The sequence below is a fragment of the Oncorhynchus keta genome, chromosome 31, assembly GCF_023373465.1.
Source record: "Oncorhynchus keta strain PuntledgeMale-10-30-2019 chromosome 31, Oket_V2, whole genome shotgun sequence".
NCBI lineage: Eukaryota > Metazoa > Chordata > Actinopteri > Salmoniformes > Salmonidae > Oncorhynchus > Oncorhynchus keta.
In genome coordinates, this window is record NC_068451.1 from 18,864,454 (window position 1) to 18,876,415 (window position 11,962).

Consider the following 11,962-nt stretch of genomic DNA (forward strand, 5'->3'; position numbering starts at 1 on the left):
TAAAAAATCAAAAAAATATAAGGGTCAAAATTATTAGCACCCGAGTTTTCAATACTCTGAGCATTTTTCTCAAATGTTTTGTTAGATTGGAGAACATGTTGGGAGGGATCTTAGACCATTCCTCCATACAGAATGGTCAGATGACATGATAATAGAGCTCTTTGGCCACACACACCAGTGTGGCTTTGTGGGCATTGAAAAACAGAAACATGCAGAAATGTACCTGATATCTACAGTAAAGTATGGCGGTGTGTCTTTGATGTTTTGAGGCTATTTTGCTTCCACTGGTCCTGTGGACCCTGTTAAGGTCGACGGCATTATGAACTTTACCAAGTAGCCTACCAGGAAATTTTATGAAAAAACCTGGTTGCCTCAGCCAGGAAGATGTACAGTTGAAGTCGGAAGTTTACATGCACTTAGGCTGGAGTCATTAAAACTTGTTTTTCAACCACTCCACAAATTACTTGTTAACAAACTATAGTTTTGGCAAATCGTTTAGGACATCTACTTTGTGCATGACACAAGTAATTTTTCCAACAATTGTTTACAGACAGATTATTTAACTTAAAAATCATTGAATCACAATTCCAGTGGGTCAGAAGTTTACATACACTAAGTTGACTGTGCCTTTAAACAGCTTGGAAAATTCCAGAAAATGATGTCATGGCTTTAGTGTCACGTTCTGACCTTAGTTCTTTTGTTATGTCTTTGTTTTAAGTATGGTCAGGGCGTGAGTTGGGTGGGTTGTCTATGTTCTTTTTTCTATGATTTGGGATTTCTGTGTTTGGCCTGGTATGGTTCTCAATCAGAGGCAGCTGTCAATCGTTGTCCCCGATTGAGAACCATACTTAGGTAGCCTGGTTTCACTTTTGAGTTGTGGATGCTTATTTTCTGTTCTGTGTTTTGTTTCACCATTCAGGACTGTTCGTTTTGTCATTTTATTGTTTTGTTCAGTGTTCAGTATTTCTTATTAAAACAAGATGAACACTTACCACGCTGCACCATGGTCCTCCTCTCTTTCTCCCAACGACAAACGTTACAGAAGCACCCACCACCAAAGGACCAAGCAGAGTGGTAATGGGCAGCAGCAGCGATCTCAGGACTCCTGGACATGGGAGGAGATTCTGGACGTCAAGGGACCCTGGACACAGGCTGGAGAGTATCGCCGCCCCAAGGCAGAGCTGGAGGCAGCGAAAGCCGAGAGGCGGTGGTATTAGGAGGCAGCACGGCAGCGTGGTTGTAAGCCCGAGAGGCAGCCTCACAAATGTATTGGGGGGGTGCACACGAGGAGTGTGGCGAAGTCAGGTAGGAGACCTGCGCCAGCTCCCCGTGCTTACCGTGGAGAGAGAGGGACCCGGCAGGCACCGTGTTATGCCATGAGGCGCCCGGTGCGCAGGCATAGCCCGGTGCGGTACATAGCAGTGCCTCGTATCGGCCGGGCTAGAGTGGGCATCGAGCCAGGTGCCATGAAGCCGGCTCAGCGCATCTGGTCTCCAGTGCGTCTCCTCGGGCCGGGGTACATGGCACCAGCCCTACGCATGGTGTCCCCGGTTCGCCAGCACAGCCCAGTGCGGGCTATTCCACCTCGCCGCAATGGCCTAGCTACGGGGAGCATTCAGCCAGGTAGGGTTGGGCAGGCTCGGTGCTCGAGACCTCAAGTGCGCCTTCACGGTCCGCTCTATCCGGTGCCACCTCCACGCACCAGCCCTCCGGTGGCAGCCCCCCGCACCAGGCTGTCTCTCCGTCTCCTCCATACAGGTGCTCCCGTCTGTCCAGTGCTGCCAGAGTCTTCCTCCTGCCCAGTGCTGTCAGAGTCTCCCATCTGTCCTGAGCTGCCAGAGTCTCCCTTCTGTCCTGAGCTGCCAGAGTCTCCCGTCTGTCCTGAGCTGACAGAGTCTCCCGTCTGTCCTGAGCTGCCATAGTCTCCCGTCTGTCCTGAGCTGCCAGAGTCTCCGGTCTGTCCTGAGCTGCCAGAGCCGTCCGTTACTCCGGTGCTGCCGGAATCGTCCTTCACTCCGGAGCTGCCGGAGTCTCCCGCCTGTCCGGTGCTGCTGGAATCTCCCGTCCATTCGGGACCCATTGCTAGGGTCCCCAGTCCGAGGTCGGCAGCGAGGGTCGCCGCGTTAAAGAGGCCACGGAGGCGGTTAAAAGGCGGACAAAGACTATGGTGGAGTGGGGTCCACGTCCCCCGCCAGAGCCGCCACTGCGGACAGACACCCACCCAGACCCTCCCCTATAGGTTCAGGTTTTGCAGCCAGAGTCCGCACCTTGGGGGGGTACTGTCACATTCTGACCTTAGTTATTTTCTTTGTTTTATTAAGTATGGTCAGAGCGTGAGTTGGGTGGGTTGTCTATGTTCTTTTTTCTATGATTTGGGATTTCTGTGTTTGGCCTGGTATGGTTCTCAATCAGAGGCAGCTGTCAATCGTTGTCTCTGATTGAGAACCATACTTAGGTAGACTGGGTTCACTTTGGAGTTGTGGGTGCTTATTTTCTGTTCTGTGTTTTGTTTCAACGTTCAGGACTGTTCGTTTTGTCGTTTTATTGTTTTGTTCAGTGTTCAGTATTTCTTATTAAAACCAGCTGAACACTTACCACGCTGCACCTTGGTCCTCCTCTCTTTCTCCCAACAACGAACTTTACATTTAGAAGCTTCTGATAGGCTAATTGACATCATTTGAATCAATTGGAGGTGTACCTGTGGATATATTTCAAGGCCTAGCTTCAAACATAATGCCTCTTTGCTTGACATCATGGGAAAATCAAAAATAATCAGCCAAGACCTCAGAAAAAAAATGGTAGACCTCCACTAGTCTGGTTCATCCTTGGGAGCAATTTCCAAACGCCTGAAGGTACCCCATTCATCTGTACAAACAATAGTACGCAAGTATAAACACCATGGGACCACACAGCTGTTATACCGCTCAGGAAGGAGATGCGTTCTGTCTCCTAGAGATGAATGGACTTTGGTGGGAAAAGTGCAAATCAATCCCAGAACAACAGTGAAAGGACCTTGTGAAGATGCTGGAGGAAACAGGTACATAAGTATCTATATCCAAAGTAAAACGAGTCCATATCGACATAACATGAAAGGCAGTTCAGCAAGGAAGAAGCCACTGCTCCAAAACCGCCCCAAAAAAGCCAGACTATGGTTTGCAACTGCACATGGGGACAAAGATCGTACTTTTTGGAGAAATATCCTCTGGTCTGATGAAACAAAAATAGAATTGTTTGGCCATAATGACCATCGTTATGTTTGGAGGGAAAAGGAGGAGGCTTGCAAGCCGAAGAACCCCATCCCAACCGTGATGGACGGGGGTGGCAGCATCATGTTGTGGGGGTGCTTTGCTGCAGGAGAGACTGGTGCACTTCAGAAAATACATGGCATCATGAGGTAAATTATGTGGATATCTTGAAGCAACATCTCAAGACATCAGTTAGGAAGTTAAAGCTTGGTCGCAAATGAGTCTTCCAAATGGACAATGACCCCAAGCATACTTCCAAAGTTGGCCATCACAAAGCCCTGACCTCAACCCTATAGAAAATGTGTGGGCAGAACTGAAAAGCGTGTGCGAGGAAGGAGACATACAAACCTGACTCAGTTACACCAGCTCTGTCAGGAGGAATGTGCCAAAATTCACCCAACCTTTTGTGGGAAGCTTGTGGAAGGCTACCCGAAACGTTTGGCCCAAGTTAAACAATTTAAAGGCAATGCTACCAAATACTAATTGGGCAATTGTTAAAATAAAGGGGTGATCCTAACTGCTCCCATGCCTGCACGGGCGGCACTCGGTGGTCGTTGTCGCTGGTCTACTTGCTGCCACGATCCCCTTTTCCTTTTCTGTTTGTTATGTCTTATTGGTTGCACCTGTTTCTTGTTTGAGTTTTGGTTCAGGGCTATTTAAGCCTGTTAGGCCCGCCTGCTTTTGTGCGGGCTTGTTCTCTGTTAGTCTGGGTTGGTTGCTTGTTATGTTCACTGTTTGGTGTCCAGTTTTGGGTTGGACATATTTGTTTTCGCCTGTCGTTTTGGCGTTACTTTTGGATACCGTAATAAAGTTTGGTTTTCACCATTATCCTCTGCTCTCTGCGCTTGACTCCGCACCCACCACTCCTGGCTGTGTGGCAGGGTCTTTCTGTTATTATGGACTAGCCTCTTCAATTCAAACCACAGGTTTTCAATGGGGATGAAATGCGGAGACTGAGATGGCCATTGCAAAATTTAGATTTTGTAGTCAATTAACCATTTCTTTGTGGATTTTGATTCATGTTTGGGGTTATTGGCTTGTTGGAAGATCCACTTGCGGCCAAGTTTCAGCCTCCTGGCTGAGGCAACCAGGTTTTTTGGCAAAAATGTCCTGGTAGGTTCCTGGTAAAGTTCATGATGCCATCGACCTTAACAAGGGCCACAAACACTCACTGGTGTGTGTGGCCAAAGAGCTCTATTATCATGTCATCTGACCATTCTGTAGGGAGGAAATGTGTTCTCAAATTTCATAAAACATTTCAGAAAAAGGCTCAGTGTCATTATCCTCGCATGGGTAGAATGCTGGAGTACTGAAAACAAGGGTGCTTAATTAGAATTTCAGGGACATAATGACTATTTAATGACTATACATAAGTCCTGATTTATGCATATAATGTTGAGAAAAACAACCTCCCCAGACAGGCCTTAGATACAAGACAAACACCCTATCTAACTACATTAATAGTAGGCAGGGCATAACAGGGTTATTTCAGACTGGCCAGTAAGCCTTGGCAATGTCCAGAGTTCCAGAGTCTGTACCAGACCAGATTCTCCAGTCATCAGTGTGCAGACCATGAGAAACTTTCATTTCCTTTCTCTGTCTCTCCCTCGTTCCTTTTCCCTTCCTGCTCTCTTCCCATCCTGCTGTCTGTCTCGCTCTCTCTCCCTGTCCTCTGGCTCAGTCGTGTGTTTCCAAGAGATAAGACCCTTGCTCATTTCACACATGAGCAGAGAAGAGTTTGGGGGTGGTTGGTGTGTGTGTACGTGTATGTGTGTGAGTGAGAGAGAGGAAGGAGAGAGGAAGTGGGAGAGTGTGAGTAGTGGACTCTAACTTGGAATCACAGCCTCTCCTCCCATTCTTTCCCCTTTTCCCTTCTCTCTCGTCAAAGAGGATGATTGGCTCTCCCCATGGGTGGGTGTGTTCACCAGACCAATTTGACAGATACTGGAGACGTGGCCCATCTCTGTCACTCTGTTGCTTTTACAGATTCACCGCATTCACTCCCAACACCAGGGATCAGATCAACAGTTGTAGTGCACTATACTAGGGATGATTCAGTGCATTTCCTTCATGTCTTCAATACAAAACTTCCCAGCAATACATTGCACCAGGTTTCTGACAAAGGACTACCCCCCACCAAATTTGGTTGCTTGAATGAAAAGAAACCTCTCTCTCTCTCACACATATATATATAAATATTTATATATATATTAATAGAGAGAGTAAATGTTGAAGAATGACCTGCCAGTGCCCACAGTTGACAAGGCCTGTCGCATGAAGGCAGAGAGCGGACAGTGGCAGACACCACTCGAAAAGAGTTATTCATGCAAATACTACAGGTTAATGAAGAGTTTCACTGTCCTCCAAGCGCTTCCTTTGTCTCCCCAAGCTGTTTTGTTCTGATGAGAACCTGGTAGGAGGGGTGGGGGAAAAGAGGGAGGACAGAAGAGCTCACTGTGCACTGTTCATTCATACAGACAGACAAGACATTCAGATCCTCAGGGACCATGGTGAAGGTGCCACTACTGGGTATCATATAGAAACCTTTTCATTTTAAGAGGTATGCTTGGTTGCTCTGTCTCATTTTTGGTTCTCTCTCTGAATACTGGACTCTGACCAGTCTTATCATAGCTGGATGTCTAACAGTGAATCTGCCTCATCTAAGGTTTCACTATGCATTCAGAACTCTTATGCAACACATTACTTGATGGTAAAATTCTAAGGATCCTAAAATGCTTGTCAATTCACTTCCTGAACTCGGAGGTCTAGCACTTGTCGGCTGTAGTGTCTTGAGATTTGGAATGAGAACCCTGAGGTTAACAGTGCACTAGAACCATAGAGAGTGAGCAGGGTTCCACTCCATTCAAAAGCCCCAGAGGACTACTGGAAGTGCAGAGGCTAATCAAAGTCCGGTTTGATGCTCTGGATGTTCAGTGGACTGCTCAATTTGTGTCACGAGTCCGACCGAGGGTGTTTCCCCTTCCCGGGCGGTTGGCGCTCGGCGGTCGTCGTCACCGGCCTATTAGCTGCCACTGATTGTTTTTCCTCTCCCTCCTTGTATGTTTAGTGGTAGCACCTGTTCATGGTTAATCAGTTAATTAGTTTGTCTTTATTAGACAGCCGGCCCGCCTGGTTGTTGTGTGGGATTATTTCAGTGTAACCTTCGGCTCTGTTGTTAGAGGTACGTGTTAGTGCCTGGTCGTTACTTTTTCCGTTGTACATTCTCATTCCCTGTGTTTGGGGCCGTTACTATTGTGAGCACCCTGTGATGCGTTGGCGCTATTAAAGACGCACAGCTTTGCACTCACTGTCTCCTGCGTTTGACTCCACACACCTACGACACCTGAAGTGTTACAGAATCCCGCACCTAAATCAAATCGAATGGAGTCAGCAGGAGCAGCAGCCAACCCTCTCCCATCGATGGAGGAACGGGTTCTCCACCACACCACCATTCTCCATCGGATCGGATCCGCGATGGATCAAGTGATGGAGAGAATGGACCGATGGGAGAGGAGTGGTCTCCTCTCTCCACCTTCGGCACCCCGACTCCGGACTCCCCATCACTCGACTCCAGCACCCTTCGTCTGACGCTACCGAGGGCTTATGATGGAGCGGCGGCGGGTTGCCAGGGGTTTCTGCTTCAGCTGGAGCTATACCTGGCCACCGTTAGACCCACTCCCTCAGGAGCGGAGAGGGTGAGTGTCCTCATCTCCTGCCTCACGGGTCGTGCTCTGGAGTGGGCGAACGCAGTCTGGAATGGCCCAGACTCAGCGCGGGAGCACTACCCAGAGTTTTCCTGCCGCTTCCGTGCCGTATTTGATCACCCTATAGACGGCCGAGCGGTGGGAGAACGACTTTTTCATCTCAGGCAGGAGAGGAGGAGCGCCCAGGATTACGCGCTGGAGTTCCGGACCTTGGCAGCCGGATCTGGGTGGAACGACAGGGCCCTTATGGACCACTACAGGTGTGGTCTCCGAGAGGACGTCCGCCGGGAGTTAGCGTGTCGGGACACCACTCTGTCACTGGATCAGCTGATTGACATGTCCATTCGACTGGACAATCTGCTGGCTGCCCGCGGGCGTTCAGAGAGGGTCCTGTGCGTTCCACCACCCAGCCCCTCCGCTCCCATTCCGATGGAGTTGGGAGGGGCTGCGCCGAGGGGTACCGGAGGAGGAGGCCTTCCCTGCACCAACTGTGGTCGGAGAGGACACACGTCTGATCGGTGCTGGGGGGGTCCGTCTGGGAGTAGAGATGGCAGGCGGAACGCTTCTCGGTCACCCCAGGTGAGTCAGCATCAGACTCACCCAGAATCCCTTGTTGGCCATATGTTTGTCTTAATCTCTTTCCTTCACTTTTTCCCTCTTCCCAGCATAGGGCGCTAGTCGATTCAGGCGCAGCTGGGAACTTTATGGATCGCGGACTCGCCCTTAAGTTAGGGGTTCCGCTGGTGCCGATAGATTCTCCTTTCCCCGTGCACTCCCTAGATAGCCGGCCATTAGGGTCAGGGATGGTCGGGAGACCACGGTCCCACTGGACATGGTGACGCAGGGGAATCATAGGGAGCGTATCAGTTTTTTTATTATTGATTCGCCTGCGTTTCCAGTGGTGCTGGGGACTCCTGGCTGGCCCGGCACAATCCTAAAATTTCGTGGAGACAAGGGGTTCTCCAGGGGTGGTCAGAGGAGTGTTCTGGAAGGTGTTTGGGAGTTTCCATCGGTGCCACGTCGGTGGAGAGTCCAGACCAGGGTTCCACGGTGTGCATTCCCCCAGTATGCCGATTTGGCAATCGCTTTCAGTAAAGTGAAAGCGACTAAATTACCACCTTATCGACCGGGAAGGGATTGTACGATAGATCTCCAGGTAGACGCTGCGCTTCCCAAGAGTCATGTGTACCCGCTGTCCCAGGAGGAGACGTTGGCAATGGAGACATATGTCACGGAGTCGCTGGGACAGGGGTACATTCGGCCCTCCATTTCACCCGTCTCCTCGAGTTTCTTTTTGTGAGGAAAAAGGAGGGAGGTTTGCGTCCGTGTATCGATTATAGAGGTCTAAACGCCATCACAGTGGGGTATAGTTACCCTCTACCTCTCATCGCTACGGCGGTGGAATCGTTCCACGGAGCGCAGTTCTTCACAAAACTGGATCTCAGGAGCGCGTATAGTCTGGTGCGTATTCGGAAGGGAGACGAGTGGAAAACCGCATTTAGTACTACATCCGGCCACTATGAGTACCTCGTCATGCCGTATGGGTTAAAGAATGCTCCAGCCGTTTTCCAATCCTTTGTAGACGAGATTCTCAGGGACCTGTGCGGTCAGGGGTGGTTGTTTATATCGATGACATTCTGATCTACTCGGCCACTCACACCGCGCATGTGTCTCTGGTGCGCAAAGTGCTTGGAAGACTGCTGGAGCATGACCTATACGTCAAGGCTGAGAAATGCGTGTTCTCTAAACGAGCCGTCTCTTTTCTGGGATATCGCATTTCCACCTCGGGGTGGTGATGGAGGTGACCGCATTAGGGCCGTGCGTAATTGGCCGACTCCAACCACGGTAAAGGAGGTGCAGCGGTTTTGGGTTTTGCCAACTACTACCGGAGGTTTATCCGGGGTTTTGGCCAGATAGCGGCTCCCATTACCTCACTGCTGGGGGGCCCGGTGCGATTGCAGTGGTCAGCACAGGCGGACAGGGCATTCAACAAGTTGAAGGCGCTGTTCACTGATGCGCCCGTGTTAGCGCATCCGGATCCCTCTCTAGCATTCATAGTGGAGGTGGACGCGTCCGAGGCTGGGGTGGGTGCCGTGCTATCACAGCGCTCGGGTACGCCACCAAAACTCCGCCCCTGCGCTTTCTTCTCAAGGAAGCTCAGCCCAGCGGAGCGTAACTATGATGTGGGGGACCGGGAGTTGCTAGCGGTGGTTAGAGCTCTGAAGGTGTGGAGACACTGGCTTGAGGGGCTAAGCACCCTTTTCTCATCTGGACCGACCACCAGAATCTGGAGTATATTCGGGCTGCAAGGAGACTTAACCCACGTCAGGCAAGGTGGGCCATATTCTTCACCCGGTTCCGGTTTACTTTGTCTTATAGACCGGGCTCCCAGAGCGTGAAGGCTGACGCACTGTCCCGCCTTTACGACACCGAGGATGGGTCCACCGAACCTACTCCCATCCTTCCCGCCTCTAAGCTGGTAGCCCCAGTGGTATGGGAGGTGGACTCGGACATCGAGCGGGCGTTACGGGCTGAACCCGCGCCTCCTCAGTGTCCAGCGGGGCGAAGGTACGTGCCGCTTGATGTTCGGGACAAGCTGATTCGGTGGGCTCACGTCCTACCCTCCTCGGGTCACCCTGGGGTGACGAGGACAGTGGGGAGCCTTCAGGGGAGGTATTGGTGGCCTACGTTGGTTAAGGACGTTAAGGGTTATGTCTCCTCTTGCTCAGTGTGCGCTCAGAGTAAGGCTCCTAGGCACCTTCCTAGAGGGAAGCTACAACCCCTCCCCGTTCCACAGCGGCCATGGTCACATCTGTCCATAGATTTCCTGACCGATCTTCCGCCGTCTCAGGGGAACACCGCGGTTCTAGTGATTGTGGATCGGTTTTCTAAGTCCTGCCGTCTCCTCCCGTTGCCCGGTATCCCTACAGCCCTGCAGACTGCGGAGGCATTATTTACCCATGTCTTTCGGCACTACGGGGTGCCGGAGGACATCGTTTCTGATCGGGGCCCCCAATTCACGTCTCGGGTATGGAGAGCGTTCATGGAACGCTTGGGGGTCTCTGTCAGCCTGACCTCCGGTTATCACCCGAGAGTAATGGGCAGGTGGAGAGATTGAACCAGGAGGTGGGTAGGTTTCTGCGGTCGTATTGCCAGGATCGGCCAGGGGAGTGGGCACGATACATTCCCTGGGCTGAAATGGCTCAGAACTCACTACGCCACTCCTCTACTAACGTGTCCCCTTTTCAGTGTGTGTTGGGTTACCAGCCGGTCCTGGCACCATGGCATCCGAGCCAGACCGAGGCTCCTGCGGTGGAGGAATGGGTACAGCGCTCCAAGGAGACCTGGAGGGCCGTCCAGGAATCTCTACGACAAGCGAGTGGACGGCAGAAGAGGAGTGCTGACCGCCACCGCAGTGAGGCCCCCGTGTTTGTACCGGGGGACAGGGTCTGGCTCTCGACCCGAAACCTACCTCTCCGCTTGCCCTGCCGGAAGCTGGGTCCGCAGTGTGTAGGGCCCTTTAAAGTCCTGAGGAGAATAAACGAGGTGTGTTATCGATTACAACTCCCTTCCTATTATCGAATTAACCCCTCGTTTCATGTGTCTCTCCTCAGGCCGGTGGTAGCTGGTCCCCTGCAGGACAGTGAGGTACCGGAGGTCCCTCCCCCCTCTGGACATCGAGGGGACCCCGGCGTACACGATCCGGGCCATTCTGGACTCAAGACGCCGGGTGAGGGGCCTGCAGTACCTCGTGGACTGGGAGGGTACGGTCCGGAGGAGAGGTGCTGGGTACCGGTGAGGGACATCTTGGATCCATCCATGTTGAGGGATTTCCATCGCCTCCATCCGGATCGCCCTGCACCTCGTCCTCCGGGCGACCTCGAGGCCGGTGTCGGCGCGCTGCGGGAGCCGCGCGTCAGGAGGGGGGTACTGTCACGAGTCCGACCGAGGGTGTTTCCCCTTCCCGGGCGGTTGGCGCTCGGCGGTCGTCGTCACCGGCCTATTAGCTGCCACTGATTGTTTTTCCTCTCCCTCCTTGTATGTTTAGTGGTAGCACCTGTTCATGGTTAATCAGTTAATTAGTTTGTCTTTATTAGACAGCCGGCCCGCCTGGTTGTTGTGCGGGATTATTTCAGTGTAACCTTCGGCTCTGTTGTTAGAGGTACGTGTTAGTGCCTGGTCGTTACTTTTTCCGTTGTACATTCTCATTCCCTGTGTTTGGGGCCGTTACTATTGTGAGCACCCTGTGATGCGTTGGCGCTATTAAAGACGCACAGCTTTGCACTCACTGTCTCCTGCGTTTGACTCCACACACCTACGACACCTGAAGTGTTACAATTTGGGGTATTGCAGAAACTGACCTTCTTCGGGACTTAACTTCTGCAGTGCTAGTTGGAACTAGTTCTAGTTATACACGTGCCGCGTTCAAACAGTTAGTAGGTCGGACATTTCAGAGTTCCGACTAGCATGTAAACGTGGCACAAGAATATGAGAACTTGTTGTTTATCCACATAATATACGGTTGGCGTAAAGAAAGTCAGCCGGCAGTGCGTTGGAGAAGGTTTGGTACAGTGTGTGTATGTGTGTGTGTGTGTGTGTGTTCTTGTTATTAAATCAGACAGTAAATCAGGATCACCTTAATTGGGGAGGACAGGCTCATAGTAATGGCTGGAAGGGAATCATTGGAATGGTATCAAACTCATCAAGCACATGGAAACCATGTGTTTTATACCATTTAATTCACTCCATTCCAGCCATTATTATGAGCCGTCCTCCCATCAGCAGCCTCCTGTGGTTTATACAGCACATACTGTACACCTACAGGACAATATATGATTAAATATGAAATTGCATTACTGTCATATCCTCAGTGGAGTAATGAATGAATCCGTTCCAGAACTGGAGACATGGAGACAATCACTGATCTACTGTGAGCCAAATATATCTGTCCCGGAGTCATATACAGATACAATATGTCTCTGGATCTGTGTATATGTATAATAATAATAATAC